Raw genomic sequence first — 16519 nt, 5'->3', positions numbered from 1 at the left:
ATATGTTAAAAATATAAAATAAAAGCAAGAAAATAAGTAATATAAATTTTTCAACCATGAGTACATCTAGATTGAAGAGAGGAATAGGAGATCAGTGAGGAGCATACAGAGAGCTCTGAGGTCCTGATAATATTCTGTTCTAGATTTGGTGTTTTGTACATGGCACTTATTTAATTGCTATTGGTTAAATTAATATACCCCTTTTTGTAAGTATGCTTTTTTTTAACAATAAAAGATGTGATTGTGAAGCAAAATGGTTTTAGGGTTGGCAGTTTGCTCAGAGGTGGACTCTGTCAGATGTAGACTTATTTCTCTAGACTGGAGGAAATAATTTACAATATTTACAGTGATTGGGACATAATACCCTCTAGGTATCTGCGTACGCATTTTAGTCTTGGTGTCTAATTTTGTTATCCAATGTTGAATTTCATTTGCCAATGTTTTGTTGAGGATTTTTGCATCTATATTCATGAGAGATGTTGTTCTTTTTTCTTTTTCATTTTTTCTCATAATGTCCTTGTCTGATTTTGGTATTAGGATAATGCTGGCCTCACAGAATGAGTTAGGAAGTATTACCTCAGCTTCTATCTTCTGGAAGAGTTTGTGGAAAATTGATGTAATTCTTTAAATGTTCTGGAAGAATTCATCAGTGACCCCGTCAGTGCTTTCTGTCTTGGAAGGTTATTAATTATTGATTCAATATCTTTAATAGATATAGGCTTATTCATATTGTCTATCCCATTATTGTTAAGTAGAAAAACAACTCAGACACTGAGGAGTCAACCTAGATTTATACTCTATTTAGATTTTTTTCAGATTATTTAAAGTTTTACCATTGCTTTTTCCACATTTAATTTGACAATTTTTAAAAATTGTCTCATCTGTATGGAATCATACCAAAGTATTCAACTTATTTTTCATATAAGCTACTCTCTCTTATATTGTTTTCTTGCTTTTAAATATTAATTAAATTATGCATTTATCAAAACATATACAAGTACTGTAAACAGGTATCATAATAAACACTGGTCATTTTTGGTAAACATTCATCTCCCGTGGGAGTGGGCTTACAGTAGAGCAGCCTCCTAGCCCTGAGTTTTGAGTATACCCTGGGCATCAGTTGGCTTGCTTTACAGAGACAGTAGAGAGTGTTAGTTAATTTGGTGAATTAGTTGAGTAGACATAGGTTTGTTAAATGACTCTGGTATATATATGACATATAACATATTGTGGTACAAAGAAAATCTGAACTAGAAAGCACAGGTGGCCATAAAAGATAATAAAAGCACATTTATTATCTCTCACTTAATCTTCCAGGACTTCAGGTATCTTCCTGTACAAAGGTGATAGCAGCCTTGCCCACTGAAGGGTTGTTCTAGAGACTTGGGAATCTCTTGGGATTCCGTCGTGGGGTGATAGAGGAAACGGGAGAGGAGTAACACATATATAGTGTGTTTAAAGAGTATGCGTAGATTATGTAATACAACGCTATCTTTAGACTGCACAAGTCTGAGGTACTTGTTTTAATCAATGCAAAGTAAAAGGCTACTTCTGTAAAACAAGATTATTTTTACAACACAACAGATGGCCAAGAATAATGACATTTTAAAACTGATTATAACAAAAGTACATTTTTTAAAATTCCTGCATGCCAGATTTCTTCACTCATCCCTGGGGGTTAATGTATTGGTCTACATTTTTTGTTGGTTTTATTATTGAGATCCCACTTTACGAAATATCAGATTGGTGTGCGTTTTTTGTAAAGATTCCTAAGTCTGAAAAATTAAGTCTCAAGGCAGACAGCGAAGATGGGCTCTGAGACCCTGGGCAGAGATGAGGCAGCGCGCGCTGGTTTCAGCGTCTTGCATAGGAAGCAGGAGCCTGATACCCGCCGGGGTATGGACCCCCCCCTGCCATCCGCTGTGCTGCTTCCAGCAGCTCAGGGAGGGGCGGGGCAGAGCACAGCGGGCGCAGACCGGTGGCAAAAGTCCGCGGCAGGATGGTGCCACTGCGGCTGCCAATGACCCCCCCACACCCCAGGCGGCCCCTTAAGACCCATCTACCCACGGCGCGGCGGGGCTGCTTCCCTCCGAGGGAGGTCGGCCTCCCGGCTCTCCGGACCCGCCTGGCGTCCTCGCCTCCGACTGGCCGTCCGGCTGCGGCGCCCGGGACATGGCTTCGGCGGGCAGCGGCATGGAGGAGGTGCGCGTGTCGGTGCTGACCCCGCTGAAGCTGGTCGGGCTGGTGTGCATCTTCCTGGCGCTGTGTCTGGACCTGGGGGCCGTGCTGAGCCCGGCCTGGGTCACGGCCGACCACCAGTACTACCTGTCCCTGTGGGAGTCCTGCCGGAAGCCCGCCAGCTTGGACATCTGGCACTGCGAGTCCACGCTCAGCAGCGGTGAGGGCCCGGCGCGCCGCGACCCCTGCCTCCCGCCCCGGGCTGCCCCGCGCCCCCTGCCAGCACCGCCACCGCCTCTCCCCCCACCTTCTGTGGCCCCTACCCTTGTCCGCGCCGTCCTGGCCCTTCGGGGGTCCTCGGGCTCCCGCCGTCTCCCCGATGTCCACCCCTGCCCTCACCCCAGTCCTAGTCGCCAAACCCAATGCGACGTCCCGCTCCCTCTCCCTCTCCCTCCTCCTGTGGCCATTCCTCGGGCTCTGGAGTAACACGTATGCTATTTGGGGTGATGATTGTCACTTACGGCGAGAACCATGTGGCTGTGTTAAAAATGCAATGCCTTCCTCACCCCCGCTGAAAAAGGGAGCAAGAAACGCCTCAACTTCGCTGGGATGCTCTGGGTTCTCTCCCGGGCTTCCGCGCTCTCTCCTCCCTCCTCTCTGGGAGGCATCTGCTTGAGTAGTTTACCTTAGTGCCCACGTTCCTGTCTTTTCTCCTCCCATTTAGCTGGGTTGTCCCCAGTGAGTTTCGGTTTGGACTTCTTTTCCTCACATTTTTGAGGGATATGGGGAGTTGGGAGAGGGACAGGCTTGATTTCCTTTCCTTTTTTGGTGACACGTCGTTGGTTGTGAGTTGCCCTTCCTAATCTCCCACTCCGAGTACCTCCTCTCTCTTCCAGACCTTTCTTTCTCTTCGTGAACTACTCTCAGGAACCTGGAACTTCATAGTATGTTCAGCCAGCCCTGGAAGCTGCAAATGGATCTCCACTGTGACAGTGCCCAAGACAGAGTTGATGCCTGACATGGATGTTGGAGTGGAAACAAAAATGCTATGAAGGACATTATTAGAATGATTGTCGAGTTCAAATAGGGATATTAGATAATATTGTATCAATGTTAAATTTCCTGATTTTGATCATTGATAGTGATTAAGTAAAATATCTTTTTAAGGAAACACACAATGAAGTATTCAGTAGTAGAGAGGCACAATAATTCAATTTACGAGTACTTTCAAATGATAGAAAAAGAGTGAGTGAGTGTGTGTGTGTGTGTGTGTGTATGTATGTATGGGGAAGACAGAACATAATAAAGCAAATGCAGCAAAATGCAATTGGCAAATATGGGAAAAGGCTATTCTTGCAACTTTTGTGTAAGTTTTAAATTATTTACATTTTTAAATTAAAAATAGTATTTTTCATTGATAGAAAGTACTTTCAGCACAATGCATGTCAAAGAAGTACTTGCCTTTATTGGAGAATGATAAAGTATGATGAAAAGGCATATTAACTTTGTGGAAATTGTAGAATATCTAAAATTTATATTCCTTGGAAAAAACATAATGTGAAGAACCAAATTTGTTTGTTCCCCACCCCCCACCATGGTTCACTACATCCATTTTTTTTAAATTAAAGTTTCTTGGGGTGATAATTGTTAGTAAAGTTACATAGGTTTCAGATTTATATTTTTAAAAAGATGAGCTGTATTGTACTCCAAACATTCTGTGATATTTGGTATAGGTAGTGAAGGTTCTAAATAGTATTTAGGTTACATTTACAAATGGCACTTTATTCTGTTTAGAGTATAAAATAGTCATGATTGGTCTAGGAATATGACTGCTTTAAGACAAAGCCAGCTGTGGCCCCAGCTGTCATGGGGCCTGCCAGGAGCCTGCGGGGCTAGTCCATAGTCATGCTGTTCTTCTGCCCTGGCTGCGGGCACGGGCTCATCATGGAGGAGGGACAGCTCTGCCACCGTTTGGCCTGTAACACCTGCCCCTACATGCATAACATCACCCTCAGGGTAACAAATCGGAAGTATCCAAAGCTGAAAGAAGTAGATGATTTGCTTGGTGGAGCTGCCTGGCAGTGTTGACTCTACTGCAGAGCCCTGTCCCAAATGGGAACATCATCATGTCTATTTCATGCAGCTTCAGACCCACTCTGCAGACAAACCAATGAACACCTTCTACAAGTGCTGCAATGCACAATGTGGACACCGCTGGAGGGACTATGTCCAAGCTGGCGCAGCTGCGTCAGTGTCTGTTTATCTTGTTCCCCAGAATGGATTCCCAGATAGGAGTGTGTCCTGAGGGTCTTTGCTGGTGGGGCGGAAAGCTAACCCTTTTAGAGTTGTTGGCCAGGGTGTCAGGAAAGGTAACCCATCTGCCAATCAGTGGATGGACTCATTAATGTCCAGGGAGATTTTGTGTTTGGAGAGGAGTATCCATAATGAAGTGCACTCTGTTTAAGATCCTGTCCATTCATCTTTTACATTTATTAGACAATAGACATTCTCTCACCATCAACCAACACTCTAAAATATTTACACTGTTTGTACAACTAATAGAGTAAAACTTATTAATTTAGTACATTAGAAGTTTCTAAATATTTAACTGTTAATTGCAAACCTATTTAATCAAAATTTTTTCTGAATAGTTAATTAAAATGAAAAAGTCCAAAAAAAGACAAGCCTAGTTATGTTAAAACACACACACACACACACACACATTCACCCACACACTCACAAAAAAATCATGTGAAGCAATATGAGAATGAGCCACAGGATGTACTTGATGTGCCTCTAGCACATCTGACGTCCCTTGTTTAGCATCTAATGTTATTTTCATAGTGGAGTACCAGAGGGGATTCCCAGCTGGAAGTGTGCATTGTGTGTCCTGAGGGTCTTTGGGCCTGTATATAATGGCTACCTCTGGTAATATAATTTACAACTGCAGAGCAGTTCCACAAATTTACATCACTGCCTTGTGCTTTCCCATCCCTGCTCTCCTTTTTCTTTTTTTAAATTAGTTTCAGGTGTACAAAACAACATAATGATTAGACATTTACACCCCTCACAAAGTGATACCCCCAAGTCTACCACTCATCTGACATTGTGTATAGCTGTTACTATACCATTGCCTATATTCTCTATGCTGTACTTTACATCCCATGACTATGTGTGTGTGTGTGTGTATACACAAAAATATAATGTGTATTGTATATATAATACATATAATATGAATGTAATATATATATATATATTAAATATATGTATTTAATATACAGAGGGTGCCAAAATAGTGTATACACATTTTAAGAAAGGAAAAATCTATTAAAATTGTAATAATATATACCAACAACAAAAGGTGAATACAAGTCACGTTTGACTTCTGCAATTCAAGAGGTGCTCAAAGTGGTTACCATCAGCATCCAGACACTTCTGATTATGGCGAACTACTGCTTGAGCAATGTTGACCAAAGTGTCCACTTGTAGACATATGTATAATATATATATTATACACATATATAAATATATATAATACATATATATTATACATATATATATATATATATATATATATATATATATATGAAGTCGGATAATTAAGTTCACGAACGCATCCTAGAAAAAGTGCTACATACCTCATTGCTGAATGTCACTACGGTCACCTTCGAAATTCTTCCCTTGGGAAGCTATGCACCAACACCAGTGCCTAATCCACCCTTCAAAGCAATTTTAGAACTCTTTTTCTGGAATGGCCATCAGAGCTGTTGTCGTATTACCCTTGATGTCCTGAATGTCATCAAAATGTCTTCCTTTCAGTATTGCCTTTATCTTTGGGTAAAGAAAGAAGTCACTGGGGGCCAGATCTGGTGAGTAGGGAGGGTGTTCCAATACAGTTATTTGTTTACAGGCTAAAAACTCTCTCACAGACAGTGCCATGTGAGCTGGTGCATTGTCATGACGCAAGAGCCGTGAATTGTTGGTGAAAAGTTCAGGTCGTCTAACTTTGTCACGCAGTCTTTTCAGCACTTCCAAATAGTAAACTTGGTTAACTGTTTATCCAGTTGGTACAAATTCATAATGAATAATCCTTCTGATATCAAAAAAAGGTTAGCAACATCGTTGCAACAAGTTCATGAACTTAATTGTCAGACCTCATACTTATAATTATAGTTGACAATCAATGCTATTTTATATTAGTTTCAGGTGTATAGTGCAGTGGTTAGGCATTTATATCCATGCTCTCCTTGAATAGCATGCAGACCACAGTAAAGAGAGGTGAAGGGGACCGTTCTGACAGAGTTGGGAGGGGAGTTCAGGTATTCTTTTCTTTTATATAAGAAGCAAAACATTTTAAAACAGTGTCAGCATCTATTAGCTTCCTCCACATTTTCTGTCTGATTAGGCAGAGTACAGGGATGATGTCATCTACAACTTTCGCAAACAAAGCCTCCTGTAAAACAAATGCTTCCCCTTGCTAAGATGATAAATCTCAGCTCAGCAGACTCCTATGGAAATAGGACCGACAAAGACAGACCAACATTTAGGGACACGAACCTAGTTCTCCTACCCACAAGGTATTCTTTGTTAGATGACACTTTCAGAGTTCTTCACAAGGGTAATTTTTAATTGCTAACAATGCAGACCATTTGGGAATGCAGATTACAAACATACATCCAAAAGATAGGCAAATCTGAAAAATCTTTCTTTTTTTTAATTTATTGGGGTGACAATTGTTAGTAAAATTACATAGATTTCAGGTGTACAATTCTGTAATACATCATCTATAAATCCCATTGTGTGTTCACCACCCAGAGTCAGTTCTCCTTCCATCACCATATATTTGATCCCCCTTACCCTCATCTCCCACCCCCCACCCCCCTTACCCTCTGGTAACCACTAAACTATTGTCTGTGTCTATGAGTTCTTGAAAAATCTTTTAAATTGCCGATACACTTACAGTTTTCCATTATTTTCAAAAGCTTCTCTTGCTTCTTCAAATGTGCAGGCTTCTTTGCATTCACACTCAGCGTTGCCCTGTCCTATTTCTTCAAAAAGTCCTTTAGTTCTTGGGTAGCATTCTAATATTGAATTGGCTTTTTCTCCAATGAGGAAAACTAAAAGAGATACAACAATAAGCGTATAATTGTAATAAAAAACCATGTGGGAAATTACTATACAAGATGAAAACTGCTAGATGCTTTTTAGAAAACAAAGCCAACATCCTAAACCTCTCCAAGAAGTAACATTTAGCGCCAAACCACCACATCTGCCATCTTCCTCGTCATGTGAGTGTGTCCTTTTAGTAGCAGTTGTCCTGGGCAGGGACAGTGACATAATTAACTGTTATATTCAGCCAACCATGGGTGTTTAAATATGGTAACACTGATACCACGACTTATAGCCATTACTATAAGTGGATACCCCCAGGCACTCTGCAGTTAGAGAACAGCAAGCACATGAAAATCCGGTCTGTGCAGTATCAGTCATTGTCCCTCAAGCTAAATGCAAAAAATACTCCAATTAACGTAACAATGTAAACCCAGAGGACCTTTACTTGTATGAAAAGAAGAGGTGACAGAACAACATTGAGAAGTTAACTATTGCAATAATCCATTCCTAGGAAGAACTAATAATTTTGTTCTAAATGCACTTAAATAATAGATAATGTGACACTTAAACATATCTAACCCCATCACACTCTCCTTCAGAAAAAGAAAATTCTGCCTGATATATAGAGATACTGTACACAATCAAAATGCACACTTAAGGTATCCTGTACAATAAAAAACCAATAGCTATATATACACTGTTGTATATATACAACAGTATGGAGAATTCTTTTTTATTTTTTTATATAAGTAAATTTAATCTACAATTCAGTTACACATTTGTAAAAAAATCTTCCTACTTTGGAGGCATAAATATACTGCCACCAGAATTTAATCCTTGTTAATGTAAAGGACTAAGAAAAGATTTTTAATCTTACATACTTATAAGACTGGAAAAGGACATATTACAGACATTTCAAGATTTTTTTAAAGTCTGTATTTTCCAAATGATTTTTTTAAAGTATTGATTTTCCAAAGAACATTTTGAAGTAAATGAAAGAAGTGAGTGCTTTTTTAAAAAAAAAAAAAATGACTAGGATAGCAAGGAATTTAAATTTTATTTAATTATAGAAATGTGTATTTCGTGTAATAGAAAATATAGATTTCTCACCTAATATTTTTTTAAGTATTGAAATTGGAATCAGCTAGATGACACTTGCACATAGTAACAACAGTAGGCCCACAATGAATGTTTCCATCCTCCCACACCTCATTAGTCTAGCCATCTGGAAAACAGACTTTGAGCATGGTTGAGTGAGGGAGTCCGTGAATTCTTATCCCCAGAAGCACCAATAAACTGGAAAAAGTTGTTGAAAACAACCATTTCAGTACTCTAGAAATTGGCAAAAAGCATACAACAAATTGAGAATATTTATTCAAGGAAAACAGTGGGAAGTTGTGCCATTTAAAGACTGAGCTGCTCCTATTCTGCCTTGCCACCCATAGCTTTGTGGTGTAGCAGTTCTACAAGAGTATAGCAGGCCATGAGGACCAGAGCCCTGGAGAGGGTAGGGTTTCCAGGAGGAAATTCCCGCTCGTTCTCAGGAATCTTTTTCACTTTCCCCTTCCCAAATCATGAGATATAAACTGTTTTCTGTTCTCCACAATGAATTGTTTCCATAAAGTGACGGCTGATGCTACCAACCACCTGGGTTCAAGGACCCAATTTTCCCGATTTTCTGACCAACTTTTCTTGGGATTCAGGAACGGGAAAGCAAAAAAAAAAAAAAATTCCTGAGAACAGGCAGGAATTTCCGCCTGGAAACCCTAGGAGAGGGTTGATTTTATTTACAATGTGGAAAAATCTATGCTGAGGTTGTTATTGAAAATAATAGCTATCTCCTTGGCAAACAGTTGGGAAAACCAACATCACAGCTAACCTGGGGTTGAAGTATGGGTTGGTATAAAATACAGACAGGAATATCAGCAATATATGTAACAGATCTGGAAACAAGGCAGCAAACATAGACTTTAATAAGTTCCCACATATCCCAGCTGTTCTGGAAGGCTTTGTCCATGTATAGGACTGCAGGCCGTGTGCACTCTCAGAAAACACCAGAGAAGGCCCTAGCTAGCTACTTGTCCCTGGCTAATTGTGAGGCCTTACATACCCAGGAAGTAAAAGCCAAGCCAGACTTGTAAACTTCCTTAACTTTGAGTGCATTTCCCAATTCATATACACAGATCCATCAACAAAAGCCAAAAGCCTTACTGGGTCAGGTTGTATTATGGAGTAAATGTATCTGTCCCTCCCCCCTGAAATTCATACATTGAAGCCTCAACCCCCAATGTAACTGTATTTGGAGATAAAACCTTTATGGAGGTAATTAAAGTTAAATGATATAAGTGTGGGGCCCTGATCCTACAGGATTAGTTCCCTTATAAGAAGAGACACCAGAGGATTTGATCTCTCCCTCTCCATCATGTAAGGACACAACAAGAAGGCTGCCATCTACAAGCCAAGAGAAGAGACCTCAGACTGAAACCTACTTTGCCAGCACATTGATCTTGGACTTTCCAGCCTCCAGAACTGTTAGAACACCAGAATGGTGGCTTTCTTTAAGCCACGCAGCCAATGGTATTTTGTTATGGCAGCCTAAAATGACCAAGACATGGTGTTTAAGCACAAAATCTGACCAAAGGCTGACCACTAAGCTGTGCTGACATATGGATGACCTCTAGGTTTAAAAATAAAAATAAAGAAATGAGCAGAGACATCAGCCCCCACACACCATAAGGGAGACAGACTCTACAGGAGAAATCCAGACAGAATCTATAGATGCTACAATACAGTACCTAAAATGTTCACTTTTCAAAACAATTTTAAAATGTGCAAGAGACAATAATTTTTGACACAGGAAATAAAGCAGTAAATAGAAGCTCCCTGAAGAGGTTTACATAGCAGACATAGAAGATAAAGATGTCAAAGCAGCTTTTATAAATACATTTAAAAAGGAAATCAGATTTAAAGATTAAAAGGAAAGTATGAATATACTAATTTGTCAAAAAGAGAGTTAAAATAACAATAAAGAAAATATTTTGAAAACTTGAAATTCTGGAGTACAAAAGTACAATAATTGAAATGAAAAAATTCCCCAAAGTCATAACAGCAGATTTGAGCTGGCAAAGAGAGAATCCAAGAAGTCGAAGGTAAATCACTAGAAATTATGTAATCTTAAGAACAAAAAGGAAAGCGGAATGAAAAATGAACATAGACTCAGAGACAAGTAGAACGCCATCAAGCACATCAACATATGCATAATTGGAGTCCGAGAATGAGAGGAGAGAGAGAGAGGCAGAAAAAGTATTTGAAGTAGTGGATGAAAATTTCCCAAATTTGATGATAAATATTACTCATCCAAACTGATCAACCAAATCCACTTTTAAAAAACACAGAAATCAACCCCTAGATACATTATAGTTAAATTTCTGAAAGACAGAGACAATGAGAAAATATTGAAAACAGCAAGGAAAAAATGATTCAACACCTGGCAGAGAACCCACAATAATACCCTAAGTTGACTTCTCATCAGAAACAATGGAGGCCAAAAGGCAGTGGGATTCAAATTATTGAAAGGATAAAGAAAACCTTGTCAACCAAGAATGCTATATTAAGCAAAACTAATATTTAAAAATGAAGGCAACAACATAAAGTCATTCTCAGATGAATGAAGACTGACAGAAATCATTGCTAAGAACCTTGCCTTATTAAGAAAATCTAAGAGTTATTCTATTTGAAAGGAAACAACATCAGGCAGTAACTAGAATATACACAAAGAAATAAAGACCACAGATAAAAGTTGTTAAACATAAAACACTGTATAAATATTTCCCCTTTTAGTAATTGTTTTTAAAGAGAACTGCATAATCATCATAATAAAAACATTGTATTGTTGAGTTTATAACATATGTAGATGTATGTGACAATAATAGCACAAAGAATGATGCAAGAAATGGAACTATAATGGGACGAAGTTCCTATGTTTTACTGGAATGAATTAGTATTAACATAAAATGTAGATTGTGACAAGATGCATATTGTAATCCCTAGAGCAATCACTAAAAAATAACTTTAAAGCATAAGAAAGAAAACCAGCAAATTGAATTAAAACAGTACAATAGAGAATATCTATTTCATACAAAGAGCATAGAGGAAGAACATGGAAATAAAAAACACAAGATAAATAGAAAATATATAACAATATGGCAGACATAAATTAACAATATCAATAATAATATTAAAAGTAAATAGATTAAGGACTCCAATCAAAAGATAGATATTGTCACAATGGATCATAAAGAAGATCCAACTCTACACTCTCTACAAAAGATACACATTATAAGAGCCGAGTAGTTTGAAAGTAAAAAGAAAGAAAGAAGATATATTATGCAAACAAAGACCAAAGGAGGGAGGGAGTGGCTACACTAATTTCAGAAAATATATATATATAGTTTAAGACAAAAACTCTTACTAGAGGCAAAGAGAGATATTTTATAATGATAACATATTCAAATCATCAGGAAGAGATAACATTATAAATGAACATAAACATAACCAAAGAGCCTCAAGTGCATGAAACAAAAACTGACAGAACTGAAGAATGAAATAGATAAGTCAGAAATGATAGTTGGAGACCGCAATTCCCATTTTTGGTAATGGGTAGACTAGGAAAAAAAGCAACAAAGAAGTAGAAGACTTTACTAAAACTATGAGCCAACTAGACCTAACAAATATCTGTAGAACAATCTACCCAACAATAGCTGAATACTCTTCTTCTCAAGGACTTAATGAAATATTCTCCAGGATACAGTATAGGACAAGCCTCAATAAATTTAAAAGGATTGAAACCATGCAAAGAATGTTTTTTGACCAAAGTCAAACAAAATTAGAAATCAATACAGGATAATTTGGGAAGTTGGCAAATATATGGAAATTAAGCAACACACTTCTAAATAACTGATGGGTCAAAGAAGAAATCACAAGGGAAATTAGAAAATACTTTGAGATGAATGAAAAAGACACATACCAAAAATTATGGAATACAGCAAATGCAGTGATTAAAGAAAAATGTATTGCTGTAAATGCTGATATTAAAAAAGAAAAAGATGTCAAATAACCTAACATTCCAAAATTTTTAAAATATAGAAAGGTAGAGCCAACTAAATCCAAAGTGAGCATAAGTAAGGAGATATTAAAGATTAGAACAGAAATAAAAGCAATATGCAACAGAAAAACAACAGAGAAAAAAATCAAAGGGAGTACTTTTAAAAATTCGACAGAATTGACAACTTCTAACTAGACTGACAAAGAAAAAAATGACAGAAGACTCAAATTATTAAAATTGGGAATGTGACAAGGACATCACTACCTGGTTTAAGAAAGCAAAAAGGATGGTAAGGGGATAATATGAAGCAGAACTCGACAGTCCACCTAGATGAAATGGACAAACTCCTAGGTAGACACAAACTATGGAAACTGACTCAAGAAGAACTAGAATATGTGGATAGACCTATAATAAATAAAGTTATTAAGTTAGTAATTTTAAAACTTTCCACAATTAAAAGCCCAGGCCCAAATGATTTCACTTGTAAGTCTATCAAAAATTTAAAGAAGAATTAATACCTATTCTTTGCAAAATCTTCTGAAACACAGAAGAGGGAACATTTTCTAACACATTCTGAGTCTGGTGTTATGATTGCAGAAGCAGTTAAGGGCATCACAAGAAAACTACAGACCAATATCCCTTATGAATATAGATACAAAAATGTAGATTTGGCTTGTGAGCTATAGTTTGACAACCCATGCTATAAAACAAGCCAGTTTGTGATAAAACAGCAGAATGGATAAAAGTGTGTGTGTGTGTGTGTGTGTGTGTGTATGTGTGTGTGTGTGTGTGATCAATAATGATTAATTCAATAATTGTTGTTGAAGTTAGAGTATGATTTTAATGTAATTAGTCCAGTACTTCCATGATGGTATGACTGACTGAACTGTGTAAATCAAGGCATCAGTATTATTTTCCAGCTTCCCAGGTGATTCCACAGTGTAGTCATGTTTTAGTACCAGGATGTTAAAGCAATATTTCTCAAATGTCAGTGTGCATATTCATCTCCAGGGAACTTGTTAAAATGTAGATTGTGATTCAGTAGGTCTGGAGTAGGGCTTCAAAATTTACATTTCTAACAAGTACTCAAGTGAGGCTGATTCTTCTGGTCCATAGACCATACTTTGAGTAGCAAGGTGCTCCCACTGGTTTTCATTGCCTGGGATGTTAGGTCCTGCCCCAAGACACTCTGATGTACTTGGTCTGGGATATGGCCTGTACATCAAGATGTTTTAAAGTTTCGCAGGTGACTCTAATGTCAGAAAAGCTTAAGAACCTCTGTGCTAAAGCTCATGGTGTTTTATACATTTTAATTTTTATATTATCAGTTGCCCTAATATGGTCCCTTTTGTCCACTTTTCGCATATTAGACACCTCTTTATGTCAAAACATCCATATATATGGTGGGAATCAGAGCAAGCACTTTATCCTTTTGCTCTTTTCCATCTCTGAGAATTAACAAATAGTTCAGGATGGAAAGAGAAGGATCAGGCAACCTGGATTTGGGAAGAATAAGCAAAACGTGTTCTAGGGGGCGATTTTAAAGGAAAGCTGGTGGAGACAAAACGGAAAGATTAGCATAGAAACTTATTATAGTAGAAATCACTTCCTGGCTGGAACTTGGGGCACGTAAACAAAAACCTTCCTTCCTTAAGTCCTAGATGTACCTGACAACCAAAGAAGCTACAAAAAATCTTTTTTTTTTTATCTTCTCAATATGCAAGGTGACATGGTTGGCTAAAGTGCAAGAGACACGCCCAATAGCAACGTATAGACATGCAATCTTTTCCCCCAATGAATAAACCACACAAAGGAACTTAAGAGTGACTGGAGAGTGATGATAATGGTGATGATGATATGATGAAGATGATATGGCTAATACATAAAGTACTTGCACTGTGCCAGACACTGTTCTAGGAGATTTACTTGTACATATATTAACTCATTTAAACTTCACAGTAACCCAAAGGAGTTGACATTTACTATTGTTATTTTAAATGTGAAGAAACTGAGGCACAGAGAAATTAAATAACTTGCCCAGGTTCACCCAAGATAGGGGCTAAGCTGGTATGTGAACCCAGACAATCTGAGATTAACCACTACAGCAAACTGCCTCTCCAAAACAGGAACGTAAGAAGGATCCTCGGTGAACTGACGGTTTTCAAGTCACAAATTGGCCTGTGCTTCTTCATATCTACTAGAGAGATGTGTATTGAAGTGTACGTGTATATATATATATATACACACACACACACACACACATATATATATACACACACATATATACACATATACACACACACACATATATATACACACATATATATATACAGCAAATGTGCCAGAAAATGTATACAAGTGGACACTTTGGTCAACGTTGCTCAAGCAGTAGTTCACCGTAATCAGAAGTGTCTGGACACTGATGGTAACCACTTCAAGTACCTCTTGTAATTGCAGAAGTCAAACGTGACTTGTATTCATCTTTTGTTACCAGTATACATTGAGTATTACAATTGTAATAGTTTTTTCCTTTCTTAAAATGTGTATACATTTCTTTGGCATCCTCTGTGTATGTGAGATCTGAGACAAACTTAGAGGAGTCCTCAAAGCAGGCATGTAAAGAAATATATTGAGAAGACCAAATTTGATAACAAAGAGTATAGGGAGGATCAAATTTTCTGGAAATGGAACTCAAAAGACCATAATCTTCATTTTTTCCTCAATTTATTTTATTTTTAAAAGATTTTTATTAAAATATAGCTAACATATATTATATTAATTTCAGGTATACACCATAGTTATTCAGTATTTACATACCTAAATAAGTGGTCACCATGATAAGTCCAGCAACCATCTGACACCATACCATGTGATCACAATATTATTGACTATGTTCCCTATGCTGTACATTACTTCCCCATGACTTATTTATTTTTATATATCTGGAAATTTGGACCTCTTATTCTCCTTCACCTTTTCCCCTACCTTTTAAAATTCCAGTTGACATTCAATATTATTTTATATTAATTTCAGATGTACAGCATAGTGGTTAGACATCTGTATAATTTAAGAAATGATCCCCTAACTAGTCTAATACTGATCTGGCACTATACTACCTATTACCATATTGTTGATTATATTCCCTGTGCTTTACTTTACATCCCCATGACTGTTTTTCAACTATCAGTTTGTACTTCTTACTCCCTTCATATTTTACACCTGTCCCCAACCCCTTCCCATCTTTCACCCCAATAAATCTAGTACCCATCTGACACCATACATAGTTATTACAATATTATTGACTACATTCCTTATGAAATACCCTACATCCCTATGACTGCTGTGTAACAACCAGTTTGTATTTCTTTCTCCCTTCCCCCTTTTCACTCCTCCCCAACCCCCATCCCATCAGGCAACCATCAAAATGTTCTCTGTATCTATGAGTTTGTTTCTGTTTTGTTTGTTGATTTTGTTCTTTAAATTCCATATATAAGTGAAATCTCATTTCATCTGTCTTTCTCTGTCTGACACTCCATTCAGCACAATTCCCTTCAGGTCCACCCATGCCACTGCAGATGGCAAGAACCCATTCCCTTCCCTGCCAAGCAATATTCCATTGTATATATGTACTACCTCCTCTTTATCCATTCATCAACCAACAGAAACCCAGGCTGCCTCCACATCTTGGCCATTGTAAACAATGTTGCAATGAACATATGGATGCACACATCCCCTGGAAGTAGCATTTGGGATTCTTCAGATAAATACCCTGAAGTGGGATTACTGGGTCCTTCTTTGTCTCTTGTTACAGCCTTTGTTTTAAAGTCTATTTGGCTGGTATAAGTACTGCTACTCCAGATTTTCTTGCTTTTTTTTTAATTTCCGTTTTCATGAAATACCTTTTTCCATCCCTTTACACTTCGTCAGTGTGTGTCTCAGTCTGAAGTGAGTCTCTTGTAGGCAGCATATGTAAGAGTCTTGTTTTCTTATCCATTCAGCCATCCTATGTCTTTTGAGTGGAGCATTTAAGCCATTCACATTGAAAGCAATCGTTGATAGATATGTAGCTATCGTCATTTTATTATTCATAATTTTGATCTTTTTGTTCATCATAAAGAAGTCCTT

At 37.8% G+C, this 16519-nt stretch overlaps 1 pseudogene; it reads left to right on the top strand.

The window, feature by feature from the left end:
* Positions 1-4083: 4083 nt before the first annotated feature.
* LOC117018476 (DNA-directed RNA polymerase III subunit RPC10-like) lies at positions 4084-4483 on the top strand (annotated as a pseudogene).
* Positions 4484-16519: the final 12036 nt, after the last annotated feature.

This window comes from Rhinolophus ferrumequinum, chromosome X (genome assembly GCF_004115265.2).
Source record: "Rhinolophus ferrumequinum isolate MPI-CBG mRhiFer1 chromosome X, mRhiFer1_v1.p, whole genome shotgun sequence".
NCBI classification, from domain to species: domain Eukaryota; kingdom Metazoa; phylum Chordata; class Mammalia; order Chiroptera; family Rhinolophidae; genus Rhinolophus; species Rhinolophus ferrumequinum.
This window is presented reverse-complemented; position numbering and strand designations above follow the sequence as displayed.